Genomic DNA, 13,198 nt, shown 5'->3' with positions numbered 1-13,198 from the left:
TGCGTACCTTTGAGTTCTCGGTTGGCACATCAATGTCGCTGAAAACCTGCTTGAATTCTTCTTGCACTGCTGCCTCTAGGACGTCTGCTTTGGCCGCTGTAGCTGCAGCTTGTTTTTCGAGGCGGACTCTATTCAGTGTCATTTCCAAACGCTTATTTTCTAATTCCAATTCTGCTTGCTTTAATTTCAGTTCATTCTCTTTTGCAGCAAATGCCACTTCAGTCCTTGCAGCCTCTGCTTCTGCCCGCGCCTGAGCAGCAGCTAACTTGCTAGCAGAGGAGCTTGAAGACCTTTTAGATGAGCAGGCTGCGTCTGATCTGGTTTTATGGATCGTGTGGTCGAAGCTTTTTCCGACATCTTGACGCTGATTTTAATCGTACTTGCTTGAAAAGACAATCCAGTTACTGTGATTCTGTCAGGTCCGTCACTCACACGGTGTCGTTCTGTCCTCCAGTTGCGAAAATCAGCCCGCCAGAAGACGTCGTTTTACTGTACTGTCCTGCCCCAACGCCTTGCCAGGGTCGACAGCTGGTTAACTCCTCTCCAACAAACCACACAAATGACAGGTTCCAGTTAACTCTTTATGGTAAGTTGAAGTAGGGTAAAACTGTGAAACAAAATACAATTCCATTCAGAGGGCGATTTGACACTGCTATAGAAAATAGCTTAGAAGCTAGATTAGCTTAACCAACAAATAACAAATATCGAACTCTACTAAAGGTTAGCAGGGCTCTAAACTAGGTGGATTAACATTGATCTTGTTTTATATGCATATAATTAATACATCATACCGACGATGCCTTCAAGGGCTGACTTGAAACTCAACAGACAGAAATCGCGCATCAAGCTTGTTTTCCCGCACAAACAATGTCCACTGCTCATGACGTCATCAGTCGATGCCGCAAGCATAAAAACACTACCCTTGTTCCCCAGTAGATGGCAGCAAAGGAACATGAAAAACTTATAAACACCAAATTTCTCAGCAAAGAAAACAGGAGGAAAACATCAAACAGAACAGTTGAATATAATCCAGTCACGTGACGACAATGGCACAACTTCCAGCTGCAGCACAAAAATAACCGCCCAGCACGAAGCTACATGATCTTTATCCTTTCTCCTCTTGGCCAATTGTTGAGGTCACTTCAAATCCATAAAGCATTTTGAGTAACAGACAAGCTTCTCAAAGTAGGCTGACTTAAGGTCAAATTTAAACTAATGATTCTGGCTACGACAAGATCACAGATGATGAAAGAGGGTTCCCTCTGGTATGGGTAGGGCTGGACGATATGGACCAAAAATAATATCTCGGTATTTTTTCTTCCCAAAGGTATAAACAAAAAGGAAAGCTACATGTCACATGGGCACTTTTATTAACATTCACCTGTAGATGTACATGAGAAATTGCTCAAAAATAAACTATTGGCATATTTAAATAATAATGCTCCTTGAATCAATTAATGCTTTTTTTTCCTCCATAGCAAAAGACTCAGAGCAAAAATAGCAAAAGGCTGACTTATTCTTTATAAAGCCAGTCTGCAGTGAAGCAGACTTCACCAAAGTTCTTCCTCCTGTGTGTACTCCTGTACATCCAGCACTCTGCAAATAAGAAAACGTGTAAACAGACTGAATGAACAAAACTCCATCCTTCAGTCAGCAGGATTCTAGCCAGCTCAGTAAATCCACAGACATCCATATGCGCTGACGTATCACAGGCCCACCCGCTATCCGTCAGCTGCATCAGGAACACACGAACAGACCCACTTCTGCTATTATGGTCACGTGACTTACAGTACAAACCAACTTCTGCTAATGGGGTGGAGGTACGGCGGCGTCCTCTTGCCTGCAGCCAGGTACTCTTGGGGTCTGGGCGATGCCAAAGCGTACAAACGGACGCGGTACAACAATCGAGCTCAAGATCAAGAAGAATTTATTGTCATTATATGTCAAGACATACAATGAAATTACGTTCCAGAACACCCATCCAAGAAATACAACCAACAAAACAAACAGGGAAGACAGGTGTCTGAGGTCATGCAGCCTTTATGCAGTGCTACCTTTAAGAAGAGAAAGGAAACACACATCACAGTGACAACGTAGGATTTCAGACTTCCAAAACTCTCCAAAAGTCGCAGACGTCACCAGAAAAAGTCACTAAATTTGTCGCTAGTCGCTTTTTGGCAGCACTGCCATGCTGTCGCTTCTTGCACGATTTATGGGTGAAGCAGTGAGGGAGAGAGGGGGGGCAGTGCGAAGTTGTGCCGAGACAAACTGGGAGAAGAGAAAGGTGAACTGGTGGATCTACAAGTATGATTGTAACGCGACATAGACATATCAAACGATATTTTCTCATCTTATATTGTGTATGAAAATATATCGATATTTCTTAAAAACTCGATATATCGCCCAGCCCAAGGTACGAGGTATATTTGTGTACCCTGCAGTCAGCGACCTCTGATCGAGCCCTTCAGCAGTTCTTCATGTGTGAGTGAGGTCAGCAAAGTGCTCCTCTCAGGACTAACAATATGCTGCGTGAGAAAAGCACAACACAAACCCAGCACAGACATTTAGTACAGAAAAGCATCCACAGTACCACACATTAAAAACTGCCAAGCACGAATGTCGAGCATTAGATCGACATTAAATTTTAGATCGATTAAATTTTTCTTTGATCGGATAAATACTTGGTTCTTCATGATGTTCCTTTTAGCTACTCCTACTACTGTCAGGTATGGTAGCATCAGCAAAGGTTGATGCCACCTTTGCATGTTCTCAGTCAAATTCATGATGTCACAGAGGAATGTGACAGCATCTTCGAGGACGCAGAGGAGTGTGACGTCATCTGAGATTTGTCGAGAAGTGAAAAACGGGTAGTTTCTGCTTCCTTCTCACCCATTCTCACCCTGTTTCTTCTGATTGGCTGCCCCTCCCAAACACAGGGAATGAGCAGCAGGTGGGCAGGGCTCCTGAGATGACCATGTTAGTCTTATCCCCTCTTAGTGACATCATAAAAGGGCCTAAAGTAGAAAGAAACAGTCTGAAACCGAGTGCGAACTGACGTCTGAACTTTTGTCTCACAGGGATTACCTTTATACATGCTGACCTTATCATTCTACAATATGACCATGTTTAATATGAGCATGTACCACTGTACCAGCATATACTTTATATGGCAGTAAATAAGCAAACACATGCAGCACAGTGGTTTGCATGTTCTTGCTGTGCTTCCATGTGCTCTCAGGATACGCCAGCGTCCTCACACAGTCCAAAGGTTATTTGATCATTCTAAACTGACCATAGGCGGCCATTGCCCGTGATCACTAGTGACATTTCCAAGGGGTATTCCCCCTCCTGCCCTTTTAATATATAAGAAGAACACTATTGACAAAAAAGGGTTTTATATCAACACTTTTATTCCTTAATATATTGAGAAAAAGTAGAAATTAAGAATTAAAAGTATTACTTTGGCAGTTGTACCCAAACTCGGATAGAATAGTAACTGGCACACAGCTTCAACTATTACAGTCTCTTTAATTTATACAGTATCCTTCCCTCTGCTCCGGTTAGTCACTGTGTGTGTGTGAGGTGGGTGAAGTGAGGATAATGTTACCCCCCCCCCCCCCCCCCCCCCCCCCCCCAAAAAAAAGAAGTAGTCAACCTAATGAAACACCACAAGTTATACCCAGCTCTGTTTATTACAACCTGCCATGGTCATTCCACAGACTCCTGTTAGAAATAAGTTTACTTAAAGGAACCATATTAATATTTTCCAGTTTCACGGCTGCTCAGGAGACACGCAAGCGCATCCTGTACTTGCATCTTGACAATGCCGAGCAGTATTCCGGCTGATGGGGACTAACTTTGACTTTGTCACAAATTGAGGCGCACAGCCACCTCACTCTGCCTGCCTCAGACGGAGCAGAGACGGATGGGGGAAATCAGGCAGGCATCTGACAGGCAGCACAAAAAAAGCGGCCGTGCTTGCAGCCTCACGGTCTGACCGATTTCAGTATCAAACTCTGCGGTTGATATACATGTAACTGCTGCTGCTTTAGTAAAAAAAAAAAAAAAAAACAGAGCATCAACAAAGCTGCCAACCACAACACAGATAGTGGAGCTTGCTATGTATTTAGTACAAAGGTAGAACACCGGACAGCCAACCACATCCTGTAGAAATGCAGCGCTTACTACTGTACAATCGCACTCTTTAAGGGCTTATGTAATACCTTCAGCAACTGCAGCAAAGAAATACAATGTTCCCATAAGCCTGTAAATGAGCACTGTGACTCAGTTATCCTGGGAAATGTCTGCAGTGTTTAAGTCGTGGGAAATTGACCAAAAAGAGCCTTTTAAGTTTCTTCCGTTGCTAATAAGCACTAAAAGGCCCACTATGTCTTTACACCCCTGTGGACTGAAAAAAAAAAAAGTAAGTAAATCACATGACCCCTGAAGTCTAACACTTTTTCTGCATGTCAAAGCAAAGATCAGAATCCCACTGTGCAATACCAAATTCAGATATAATCAAACCTAACAGAGCTGCTCCGCTGGGTTTGTGCACACTGTAACTGATGGTTGAACTTATCAACCGCCTTGTTTAGCCCGGATCAGGTATCTCCGCCAGAGAGACAATCTGCATAGAGTAACTGTATGCTTTCCTTTTGTACACAGAGAACTGGAGATGTGACAGCTACTTGATCTGTGATCAAATCTATGGAAACACTTTCTGTAAGAGATCTGCTCAGCGGACCTGCTGTTTTTTCTTACAAACCAACGTGTCACATGGGATACATTTCTGGAGAAGATATCTACAGGTACAATAGATAACTCACCTACAGTACGTTGACTGGAGAATATTAAAAAATTATTTAATATAAGCATTAAAAGGATATGCAGTAGTAAGATAAAGAAGGTTAAAGCGTTAGGCCAGGAGCCTTTTTGTCTCAACTGGTGCACTCAGCCAGACATATTGTTTTAAGGTTGCCAGTTTACTTTTGCCAGAAGGTTTATGCTTGTTTTGTTTTTGTCTTACCTAATCCGTAATATTTCCAGTCAACCAGGAACAGTACAGTACAGAGGAGCAGTCAATTTAATGTCAACCAAAAACATATGCCAGTTTGAGAATGATTTCCATGACAAAACCTCCGACAAGCTGTACTAGCTCATGGCTAAGACTGTAGTTTAGCCTTGGAGGTATGCCTGTCCATGGCATACAGTCAATTATTGTGAAAATAATAATAATAAAAACAATTTAAAAAGTTAAAATAGCCTAATGACGACTACTTTTGTTTTAAACCAGACAAAACCAGTGAGCTAAAAATAGTGAGGGAACTAAATGAAGCAATCAGATGAAGACTGTGATATAAACGATTAAATGATATCAGTGTGCACGACCTGTTTTGTGTGTCAGAACTTAGAGATTACTTAGCATAGCTTGTTAGCTCAGAAATTTCCAGACTTCCAGCCTGGTAATTTCTTAACACTGACCATACAGCGCTGGGTCTTTGCAGAATTACAGGAGCTAGTATGTCTGTCAGCATCTGTGTATGACCCTCTACTCAAATTCAACATAACCACTTTGTGCTCATTCAGCAATTGGACTCATAAGTGAATTATTCACAGTATGGAGCCCAGTCAATACAGCTGTGTTAACACAGCAATATGAACAAATCATTTTAATTTATCAGAAAATAAATGAAAATTCAAAACTAAAGAAGAGATGGGAGAAACACCCTTCAACCATGGTGTGAGTGTTGATGTTGCATAGTTTGTCCACCAGGGGACCTTCTGCAACTTCCCTGCTGGCAACACACATGGTTAGAATGCCACAAACATAATAAAAAGGTGATATGGGCAGAGTCGGGCAAAGCATAAATGAGTAATCATGACTTAAGTTTGTAAGTTTATATTTAACCTGCACTATAATATTATCAAATCCATCCATCCATTTTCCTCCACTTATCCAGGGCCAGGTCACGAGGGCAGGAGCCTAAGCAGAGAAGACCAGACCTCCCTCTCCCCCACCACCTCCTCCAGCTCATCCAGGGGGACCCCAAGGCATTCCCAGGCCAGCTGAGCGATATAATCTCTCCAGCATGTCCTGGGTCTGTACCAGGGCCTCCTACGAAACGCCCACAACACATCAGCCAAGAGGCGCCCAGGAGGCATCTTGGTCAGATGCCCGAACCACCTCAACTGGCTCTTTTCGATGTTGCGGAGCAGCAGCTCTACTTTGAGCCCCTCCCGAATGGCTGCACTCTTACCCTATCCCTATGGGAGAGGCCAACCACCCTTCAGAGGAAGCTCATTTCTGCTGCTTGTATTTGTGATCTTGTTTTTTCCTCTGTGATCGCCACATTATCATGGTGGAGGTGTTTGTGTGTCCCAGTGATCCCACGAGCTATGGTGTCCTGGGGTTTTGCCCCCCGGTAAGGTCTCCCAGGGCAAATTGGTTCTGGGTGAGGGGCCAGACAAAGAGCGATTCCAATGACCCCTATGGAAGATACATCAAGGGAACGGTGTACCCTGCCCACATAGGTTTACCGGGGCCCATCCTGGAGAAAGGTCTGGGGAGGGAGCTTGAGGGAGAGTGTCTGGTGGCCCGGCACTAGCTTGTGGTGCCCAGCTGGGTGCAGCGCAAAGAGGAGAAATGGGCCCGCCCTCCCGTAGGCCCACCACCCGCATGAGGCATTGGAGGGGTCGGGTGCAATATGTGTCAGGCAGTGGCCAAGGGCGGAGGCCAGCTTTCGAGATTGGTTATCGGGACATGGAATACGTCAGGGAAATCTGTTTCATGTGCCTGAAAGAAAAAGAGTATCAGCCGAAGTATCTGTATTGGTTTTTAAAATGCTGCATTGGTCAGGCTCTATTACAGAGTTAAACTGTGAGAGTCTTATTGCTAGTTTAGCAAAATAAAATGAGAAAAATCACACAAAAAAGCTAACTTTTTCACAGTGGCTAATAAATGTGGTATATTATGGCATATTTCAGTGAACCTGATCTCATTAAATCTCATTAAATTGATATAACACAGCATTTCAGCTAAGTAGGAAGAAGATGTCTTCATTCCTGATGCCACCGCTGTGGCATTGAGCTGACAGCATTAATAAGCACAACAATAGAGTCGCTGAATAAAGTGGAAATGCTGGCTGCTGTTCAGAGATCTGGAAACAGGCTAGTCTTATGTATACTGCCAAGAAAACAAACTCTAGACTCCAGATCACACGGGACAACTTCTAATTTAATAATAACTGGAAAAAAAAAACCTGATTCCTGAACCAACCAAGAAAGGTCTGTCACCCATGTCTGGTTTCCAAGATAGACCACAACAGGCTTGGATTGGTGTAAGTGTTGACTGCAAACTGAATGGCGACAGAAGAGGATGATGAATAGATTGGGACAGCTTCACTGTAACAAAGAAAGTGCCTTGACAGACAACTTGATGTCCAAAGCCTTTCAAGCCACACAGTCTGTTAAAAACAAAAAAACGCCAGCCTGCATTTGTTTGATGCCTTTGTGTGAGACTAAATGAATGCACGGCCATTAAAATCCACGAGCATCCCCATTGAAAATATGGTAATCATAAGCTCAGAGCTCTCTGTCTGTTTCGACTTCATTTTTGCACCTCAGGATCATTTCTGACGTTATTTTTAAATGTCGATGGAAACGCAGTGCCATTCCATGTAGAGCCTAAGAGCCATGAAAAATACGAGGTCCTACTTTTCAATGTGACAGTGACAGCTGGCGAGATGTGAGGGAGTTGGCTGTGAAAACGCAAGGCAACACATCCGCTCTGCACATGTGTTCTCCCTCCAACAGCGAAGCCATCAAACTGCGAATCTAAACCAGACCGAATACAATGGACAACCAAAGACGGATGAACCAGCGAGAGTCGAGGTGGGAGGGGGTGAGATTGGCGCCACAGCAAAACTCTGTAAATCACTGGACTAATGTGCAGCAGGCTTGTCATATGAGCATCTCACATATGAAGAGAAAAAAACTTGGATTGTGTCTTGGGTAGCGCTATACACGCCCCAGTCTCATGTACACAAGCCCACATGAAAGAACAAAAAGAGGGGCCTCCTTTGTCCACAGAGCTGAGCAGATCTCTTACACCACAGCAGTGCAAATACAGAAAAAAAACAATTAAAGGCAGTCAGCTAATCAGCATATACAGACCAGACAGATGTGCGGTACTGGAGAGAAAAACAAAGTGTAGATGAGTAAGTGATTCAAGAGGGTCACAAAGAGGTAAAGGGAAGGAAGAAGGAGAGAGCAATCCTCAGTCTGGCTAAACTTTGGATCCCAGGACAGACAACATCTGTAGATCTAATTTCTTTCCACTTGACTTTTTTTTTTTTTTTGGGGGGGGGGGGGGGGGGGGGGGGGGTGCTCTTGCTTTTTTTCCCCCTCACAAATAAGAAAAGCAGAGCGGGAATGAGGCCTGGAGAAAAGAGACCGTTGAATGCCAATTGCAACTTTTGAAGTCTTTCTTAAAGCACTCAAACAGGTTTTCCCATCTGTTCTTCTGTTCAACCCCCCCCCCATTAATGCACATGAATACATGAACGGAAGTGATTGGGTTGGGGGGGTCAAATGAAACAGTTTTCTGCTATTGCACTAAAATAAAAGACGTGGCTTCAGCAACGTGAGTTAAACAAATCCCAGAAGAAGCAGCGGACGCACACAGTACATGAAAACATTCACAACAAGGCTCAGGGCTCGTTTTGTGTAAGCAGGTGATGAATTCTGAACCCAAAGACACCGTTCCTTTGTATCTTTAATATAAAAGGCATGCGCTGTCTTTTTGTGTTACATCTAAAGAAAGGCAGATATTTCAGCAGACATTTCGAGATCTGGAAAACTCAAAATGTCTGTTGACAAACAATCTAGATGGATAAATAGCCAGAGGAAAGATATCAAAGCTTTATTGGTAAATTGCCCCTTTGAATGAAAATATCTCCAATTCCCTCTGCGGTGTTCCCTACAGTCGGGGGGGTCATTTTTTTTATAAACCTAAAAACAGCCGTTTGTTTTCACTGAGCCAGATTGATGATGTGTGATTCGTGGCTATTATTTTAAGACAGACTTAAAAACATGAACAATCTCAACTTTTGCCTTGGTTTGCATATTTATGTGCAACCAAAGAAAAAGATATTCCAAGTACACAAAGGTACACTTTGTACTAGTACGTCAATGATACACAGACACATGTAAAAAGTTAATCTCTGTCTTTGTGACAGCTGAATACACTTTAACTTGGCGCTCCAAAACCAGCCATCCCTGCAGGACAGTGATGCGTGAGTACTGTGGCTCACAGAGGTTAGTTAAATCCTAGTGAACAATTTATCAAATGGTGACAAAACAATACAAACTGAAGGTAAAAAAAAGTGAGAAGATGATAGACAGGGAGGAGCTAAGGGGCAGGGGAAAAAGGGATCTGACAGGCAGCAAAATCTTCTTGGAACAGGTTGTCAGTGGCCTGATTGTCAGCCCCTTTTCTGCACACAAATACTCCCTGGGGTCAACATGCGGGGTGGCAGACGAGGAGCGAAGGGGCCCTGGCTGCTGTGGCAGCCTGTACTTGATTTAGGATGTTTGAATCTGGGCCAAAATTCCTGAAGGAACACAGTAAGTGGGGAGCTGGTCATAAAAACAGGCCCAGAACTGAGGTTTTAAAGAAGAGAAGGAGAGGGTGAAGTGTGGTGAATATGAAATGTGTGTTTGAGCTCAGATATGCTGCTGTTACTATGGTTAAAAACAGGACTCTGAGAATGAGGAAATGGGAGAATTCCAAATGGGAACACTGGGGGTGCAGTGTGTGCAGGGAGCCTAATGGATATCCAGCGGTTTAAATGTGCATGTGCGTGCATGTGCACAAAGAAAATTTGAACGAGTGCTCCGGAGGCACAGCAGAAGGTAAAAGTGGGGAAAAATTGGGGAAGATGAAAGCCAAGGATTTGTAGAAAAGTAAGGCAGGTGAAAGTGAGACTGAACACATGTGGGATCAAATTTTCAGTGATTCTCTTCAAAACAGGAGTTCAAAAACCTCAATCTGTCTTTGCAATATAATGTACTCAAAGATTAAAATCCCACTGTGGTTCTTCGTGATAAAACAAAAAGAGAAGGGCCGCAGGGCCCTAATACTCTAGGCTAGCCAAACCCCATCTTCATCCATCCATATAAACCATTGTAACCTTTTAGATCAGAGGGAAAACTCTTTATTTGAGCCAACAGAACACCTCTTCCTCTGTAAGTCTCTCACAGCGGGGATCAGACTCCTGCTCAGCCACCAAAAAGCTTTGCTGTTATAAAAGGCACTTCCTGCTGCTTTCAGTGTGTTTAAACTCACTCTAGTTGTGATTTTGTTGACAAATCAATGCCAGTGATTTACTAGATATACTCTTTAGAATCACGACGCTTCTATGGATGGAAGGTCCCCCGTTTACACACACGCACTCCAGCCCACCCTGAACGTTTCTAGTAATTGTCCGATGGAGGTGCGTGTGAGAGGTTCTTCAGCTAATCAGTTCCACAGCACACAATCTGTGTGATGTTTGATTACACTCATATGAGAACGGCGCAGGTAATTGCCTGCAGTAGAGTGAGTGAGAGGGCGTCGTGTGTCGCCACCCAGGCAGCACCCCTCTTCTAAACCGGCTGCTGTTAATTAGAGGTTCATCAGTGTGGATCAGGTCCGTTAATCCCGGGCTCTGTTTTTGACTGGACATAATCATCTTTCAGTTTTTTCTCTTAAGTAAATAATTTATGACGTTTTTTTGGTTTGGACAGGTTTTCCAAGGGTCAGTTTCACAGCGGGACAAAGCAACTACTGCCAGTAAATAGCAGTTTGGGAGACACAAACGCTGAAAAACTTTCCTTTTTGATAAAGCTTATAGTTACAGCTGGCTCAAGTAAGCCTGAACTCTACCTCATTTATGCTGCTATAGGCTCAGGCTGCTAGGGGACTTCCCATGATGCACTTTGGCATGTTATTAACTTTTAGCTCCTCCGTCCCATAGCTTGCTTGTTTGTGGTCTGTCTGAGGCTGTTTCTGATGGAGGGGTCTTCCTGTTAGAAGGGAGATCTTCCTCCCCATGGATGGGATTCTCTATTATTGTACACTACAATCCTATAAAGCATCTTGAGACGACTGCTGCTGGATTGGTAATGCATGTGTGCTGCTGCTACTGTACGAGCACGAGAAACATATAAAGCCAAAGAAGTCCTGTGTGGAACTGCCTCAAAAACAACAAATGAAAATCATAAATACATCAGGTCCTGAAAGCCAAACCACAACCTTGAATATAGACATAAATTAAAAGTAAAAACTGAGAATACTGGTGCTTTTAATTCTGGTCATGGTTATATAATCTACCTTAGTGTTGTTTTAAGCGCAGTCTGGTGTTCCTTAAGCTCCTGTCTGGGTGTTTAAACAGTAACCGGCTTGGTGAGTCTATTTCACACCGTGCCCCTTTTTTTCTTATTCTTTATCAGCACCTTCTATTTATAGCACCTTCACTGCAGCGCAGCAGCTTAGTACAGTATGTGCCGTAAAGCGCAGTCCTTTCCTTTCCACATATGCAGGCATATGCCTCTGCGGTTGTCTCTTATGCGTATGGAGAGCATTGGCATTATCTAAACAGGAGGAGACACGCACAATGAACTCACACAGCCTTGGGCGCCCGCACACAGGCAGTGATGAACACAATGAGACTCATTCAGAGACATGGCGCAAGAAGACACAAACATAAATAAGGCTACAAACAGACAAGGACACACACACTGGACTCATACACACATCAGCCACAGCATTAAAATCCCTGACAGGTGAAGTAACACTGATCATTTAGTCACAGTGAAGTGTTCTGCACTTACACCTTTCATTCATCCTATGGCAAAGGTGCTTCCTAAGCAGCACAGTGTGCCCCACCATCCTGCAGAAAGTGCCCAGTAATGGCAAAGAATCAAAGGTGCTTTATACCCCCAGACCTGGTGGGGTTTCCACCAGTGTTTTAGAAGCACAGTGGCTCACCTGGCCTAATTTTGAGTCAATTTGTACTTTTGAAATAGGCTCTGTGTGTAATCCCAGCATGTGAAAACTGAGGCTTGTCAGTATAAATGGCTATAGCTGGAAATGTTAAGTTTGTTAGGCAGATTTAGTGGCTTTTGTAGACTTCTGTGACATAAAATGAATATCTTTGGGAAATGGATTGCTGGGCAAAAGGAGCCACAGGACTCTTGGAAGTTAAAACAAATCCATCATAAAAGTCTTTTGGTTTTTTCCCCACAGAGCTGATTATTTTTGGGAGACACCACCTTAGACTCAACAGAGCCCATGCTACCACCTGAGCAGCTGGCTGCACTTGTACATTTGATTTGAAGTAATAAGTTTTACTTATCTTCTTCAATCCCACAATCCAGCATCCTCACAACAAATCCGAGGAAAATCTCCACGGGGGAAACAGTTCGGTAGTTCACTCACTGTCTGATTTGTCTCCAGTCACTCCTCTGTTCTGCTTGAAAGCAACACTTTTTTTGTTTCTAAATGCACAAATTAAGACTGAACAGTAAAACTTTATAGCAACACCCAAATGCGATTTCATCATATGGCTAGAACCGCACAGACAGAGACGTGCCCGGGGTTTTCTAGCAACAAAAACAAAGTAAAACAATGAAATATGAGCCATGTTGATAGATTTCACACATAAAATCAATTTGTGCAAAACAGCTTAAAAACACTGCGGGCCTATCTGACTAACGGTGCTGAACAACGTTTCTAACAGCACCTGTGCACACAAACACACACAGTGGAGGTGTGTCAAACCACACTGGCACAATTACAGCTGAACCGACCTTGACAGACTTGGATTGGGTGCTTTGATAAATGGCACGTGGGCAATGGATATAATGGAGATACGGCATCAGCTGGCAGCGCAGTGAGACATCAGACAATAAAAACACACCACCGAGGGAAAACACAACAGCAACAACAGCGAGCTTTAACACAAGGAAACTAGAGGGAGAAAATGAGACCTATAATATAAGATGAACATTTGTCTGAGCTTGTTACCGGCTGCTCTGCTGTTGTGAGAGAGCTGGCAGAGACTAAAGCATATGCCCAGTTAAAAGTCTACTACAGTTGTCCTTCCAGGGGTGGAGGGAAAATGTCCCAATATGTCCCAACTGTATCTTTAATGAGAAG

General features: G+C 43.5%; 1 protein-coding gene across 1 annotated transcript in view; it reads right to left on the bottom strand.

Moving 5' to 3' along the window:
• The window catches only part of LOC115797838 (thyroid hormone receptor alpha-B), a 162,818-nt gene that overhangs the window by 117,750 nt on the left and 31,870 nt on the right, over positions 1–13,198 (bottom strand). The gene's annotated exons all lie outside the window — the stretch shown is intronic.

The sequence above is a fragment of the Archocentrus centrarchus genome, chromosome 19 (genome assembly GCF_007364275.1).
Source record: "Archocentrus centrarchus isolate MPI-CPG fArcCen1 chromosome 19, fArcCen1, whole genome shotgun sequence".
In the NCBI taxonomy this organism is placed as follows: Eukaryota; Metazoa; Chordata; class Actinopteri; order Cichliformes; family Cichlidae; genus Archocentrus; species Archocentrus centrarchus.
The sequence above is the reverse complement of the archived record's forward strand: the minus strand, read 5'-3'. Positions and strand labels throughout refer to the sequence as shown.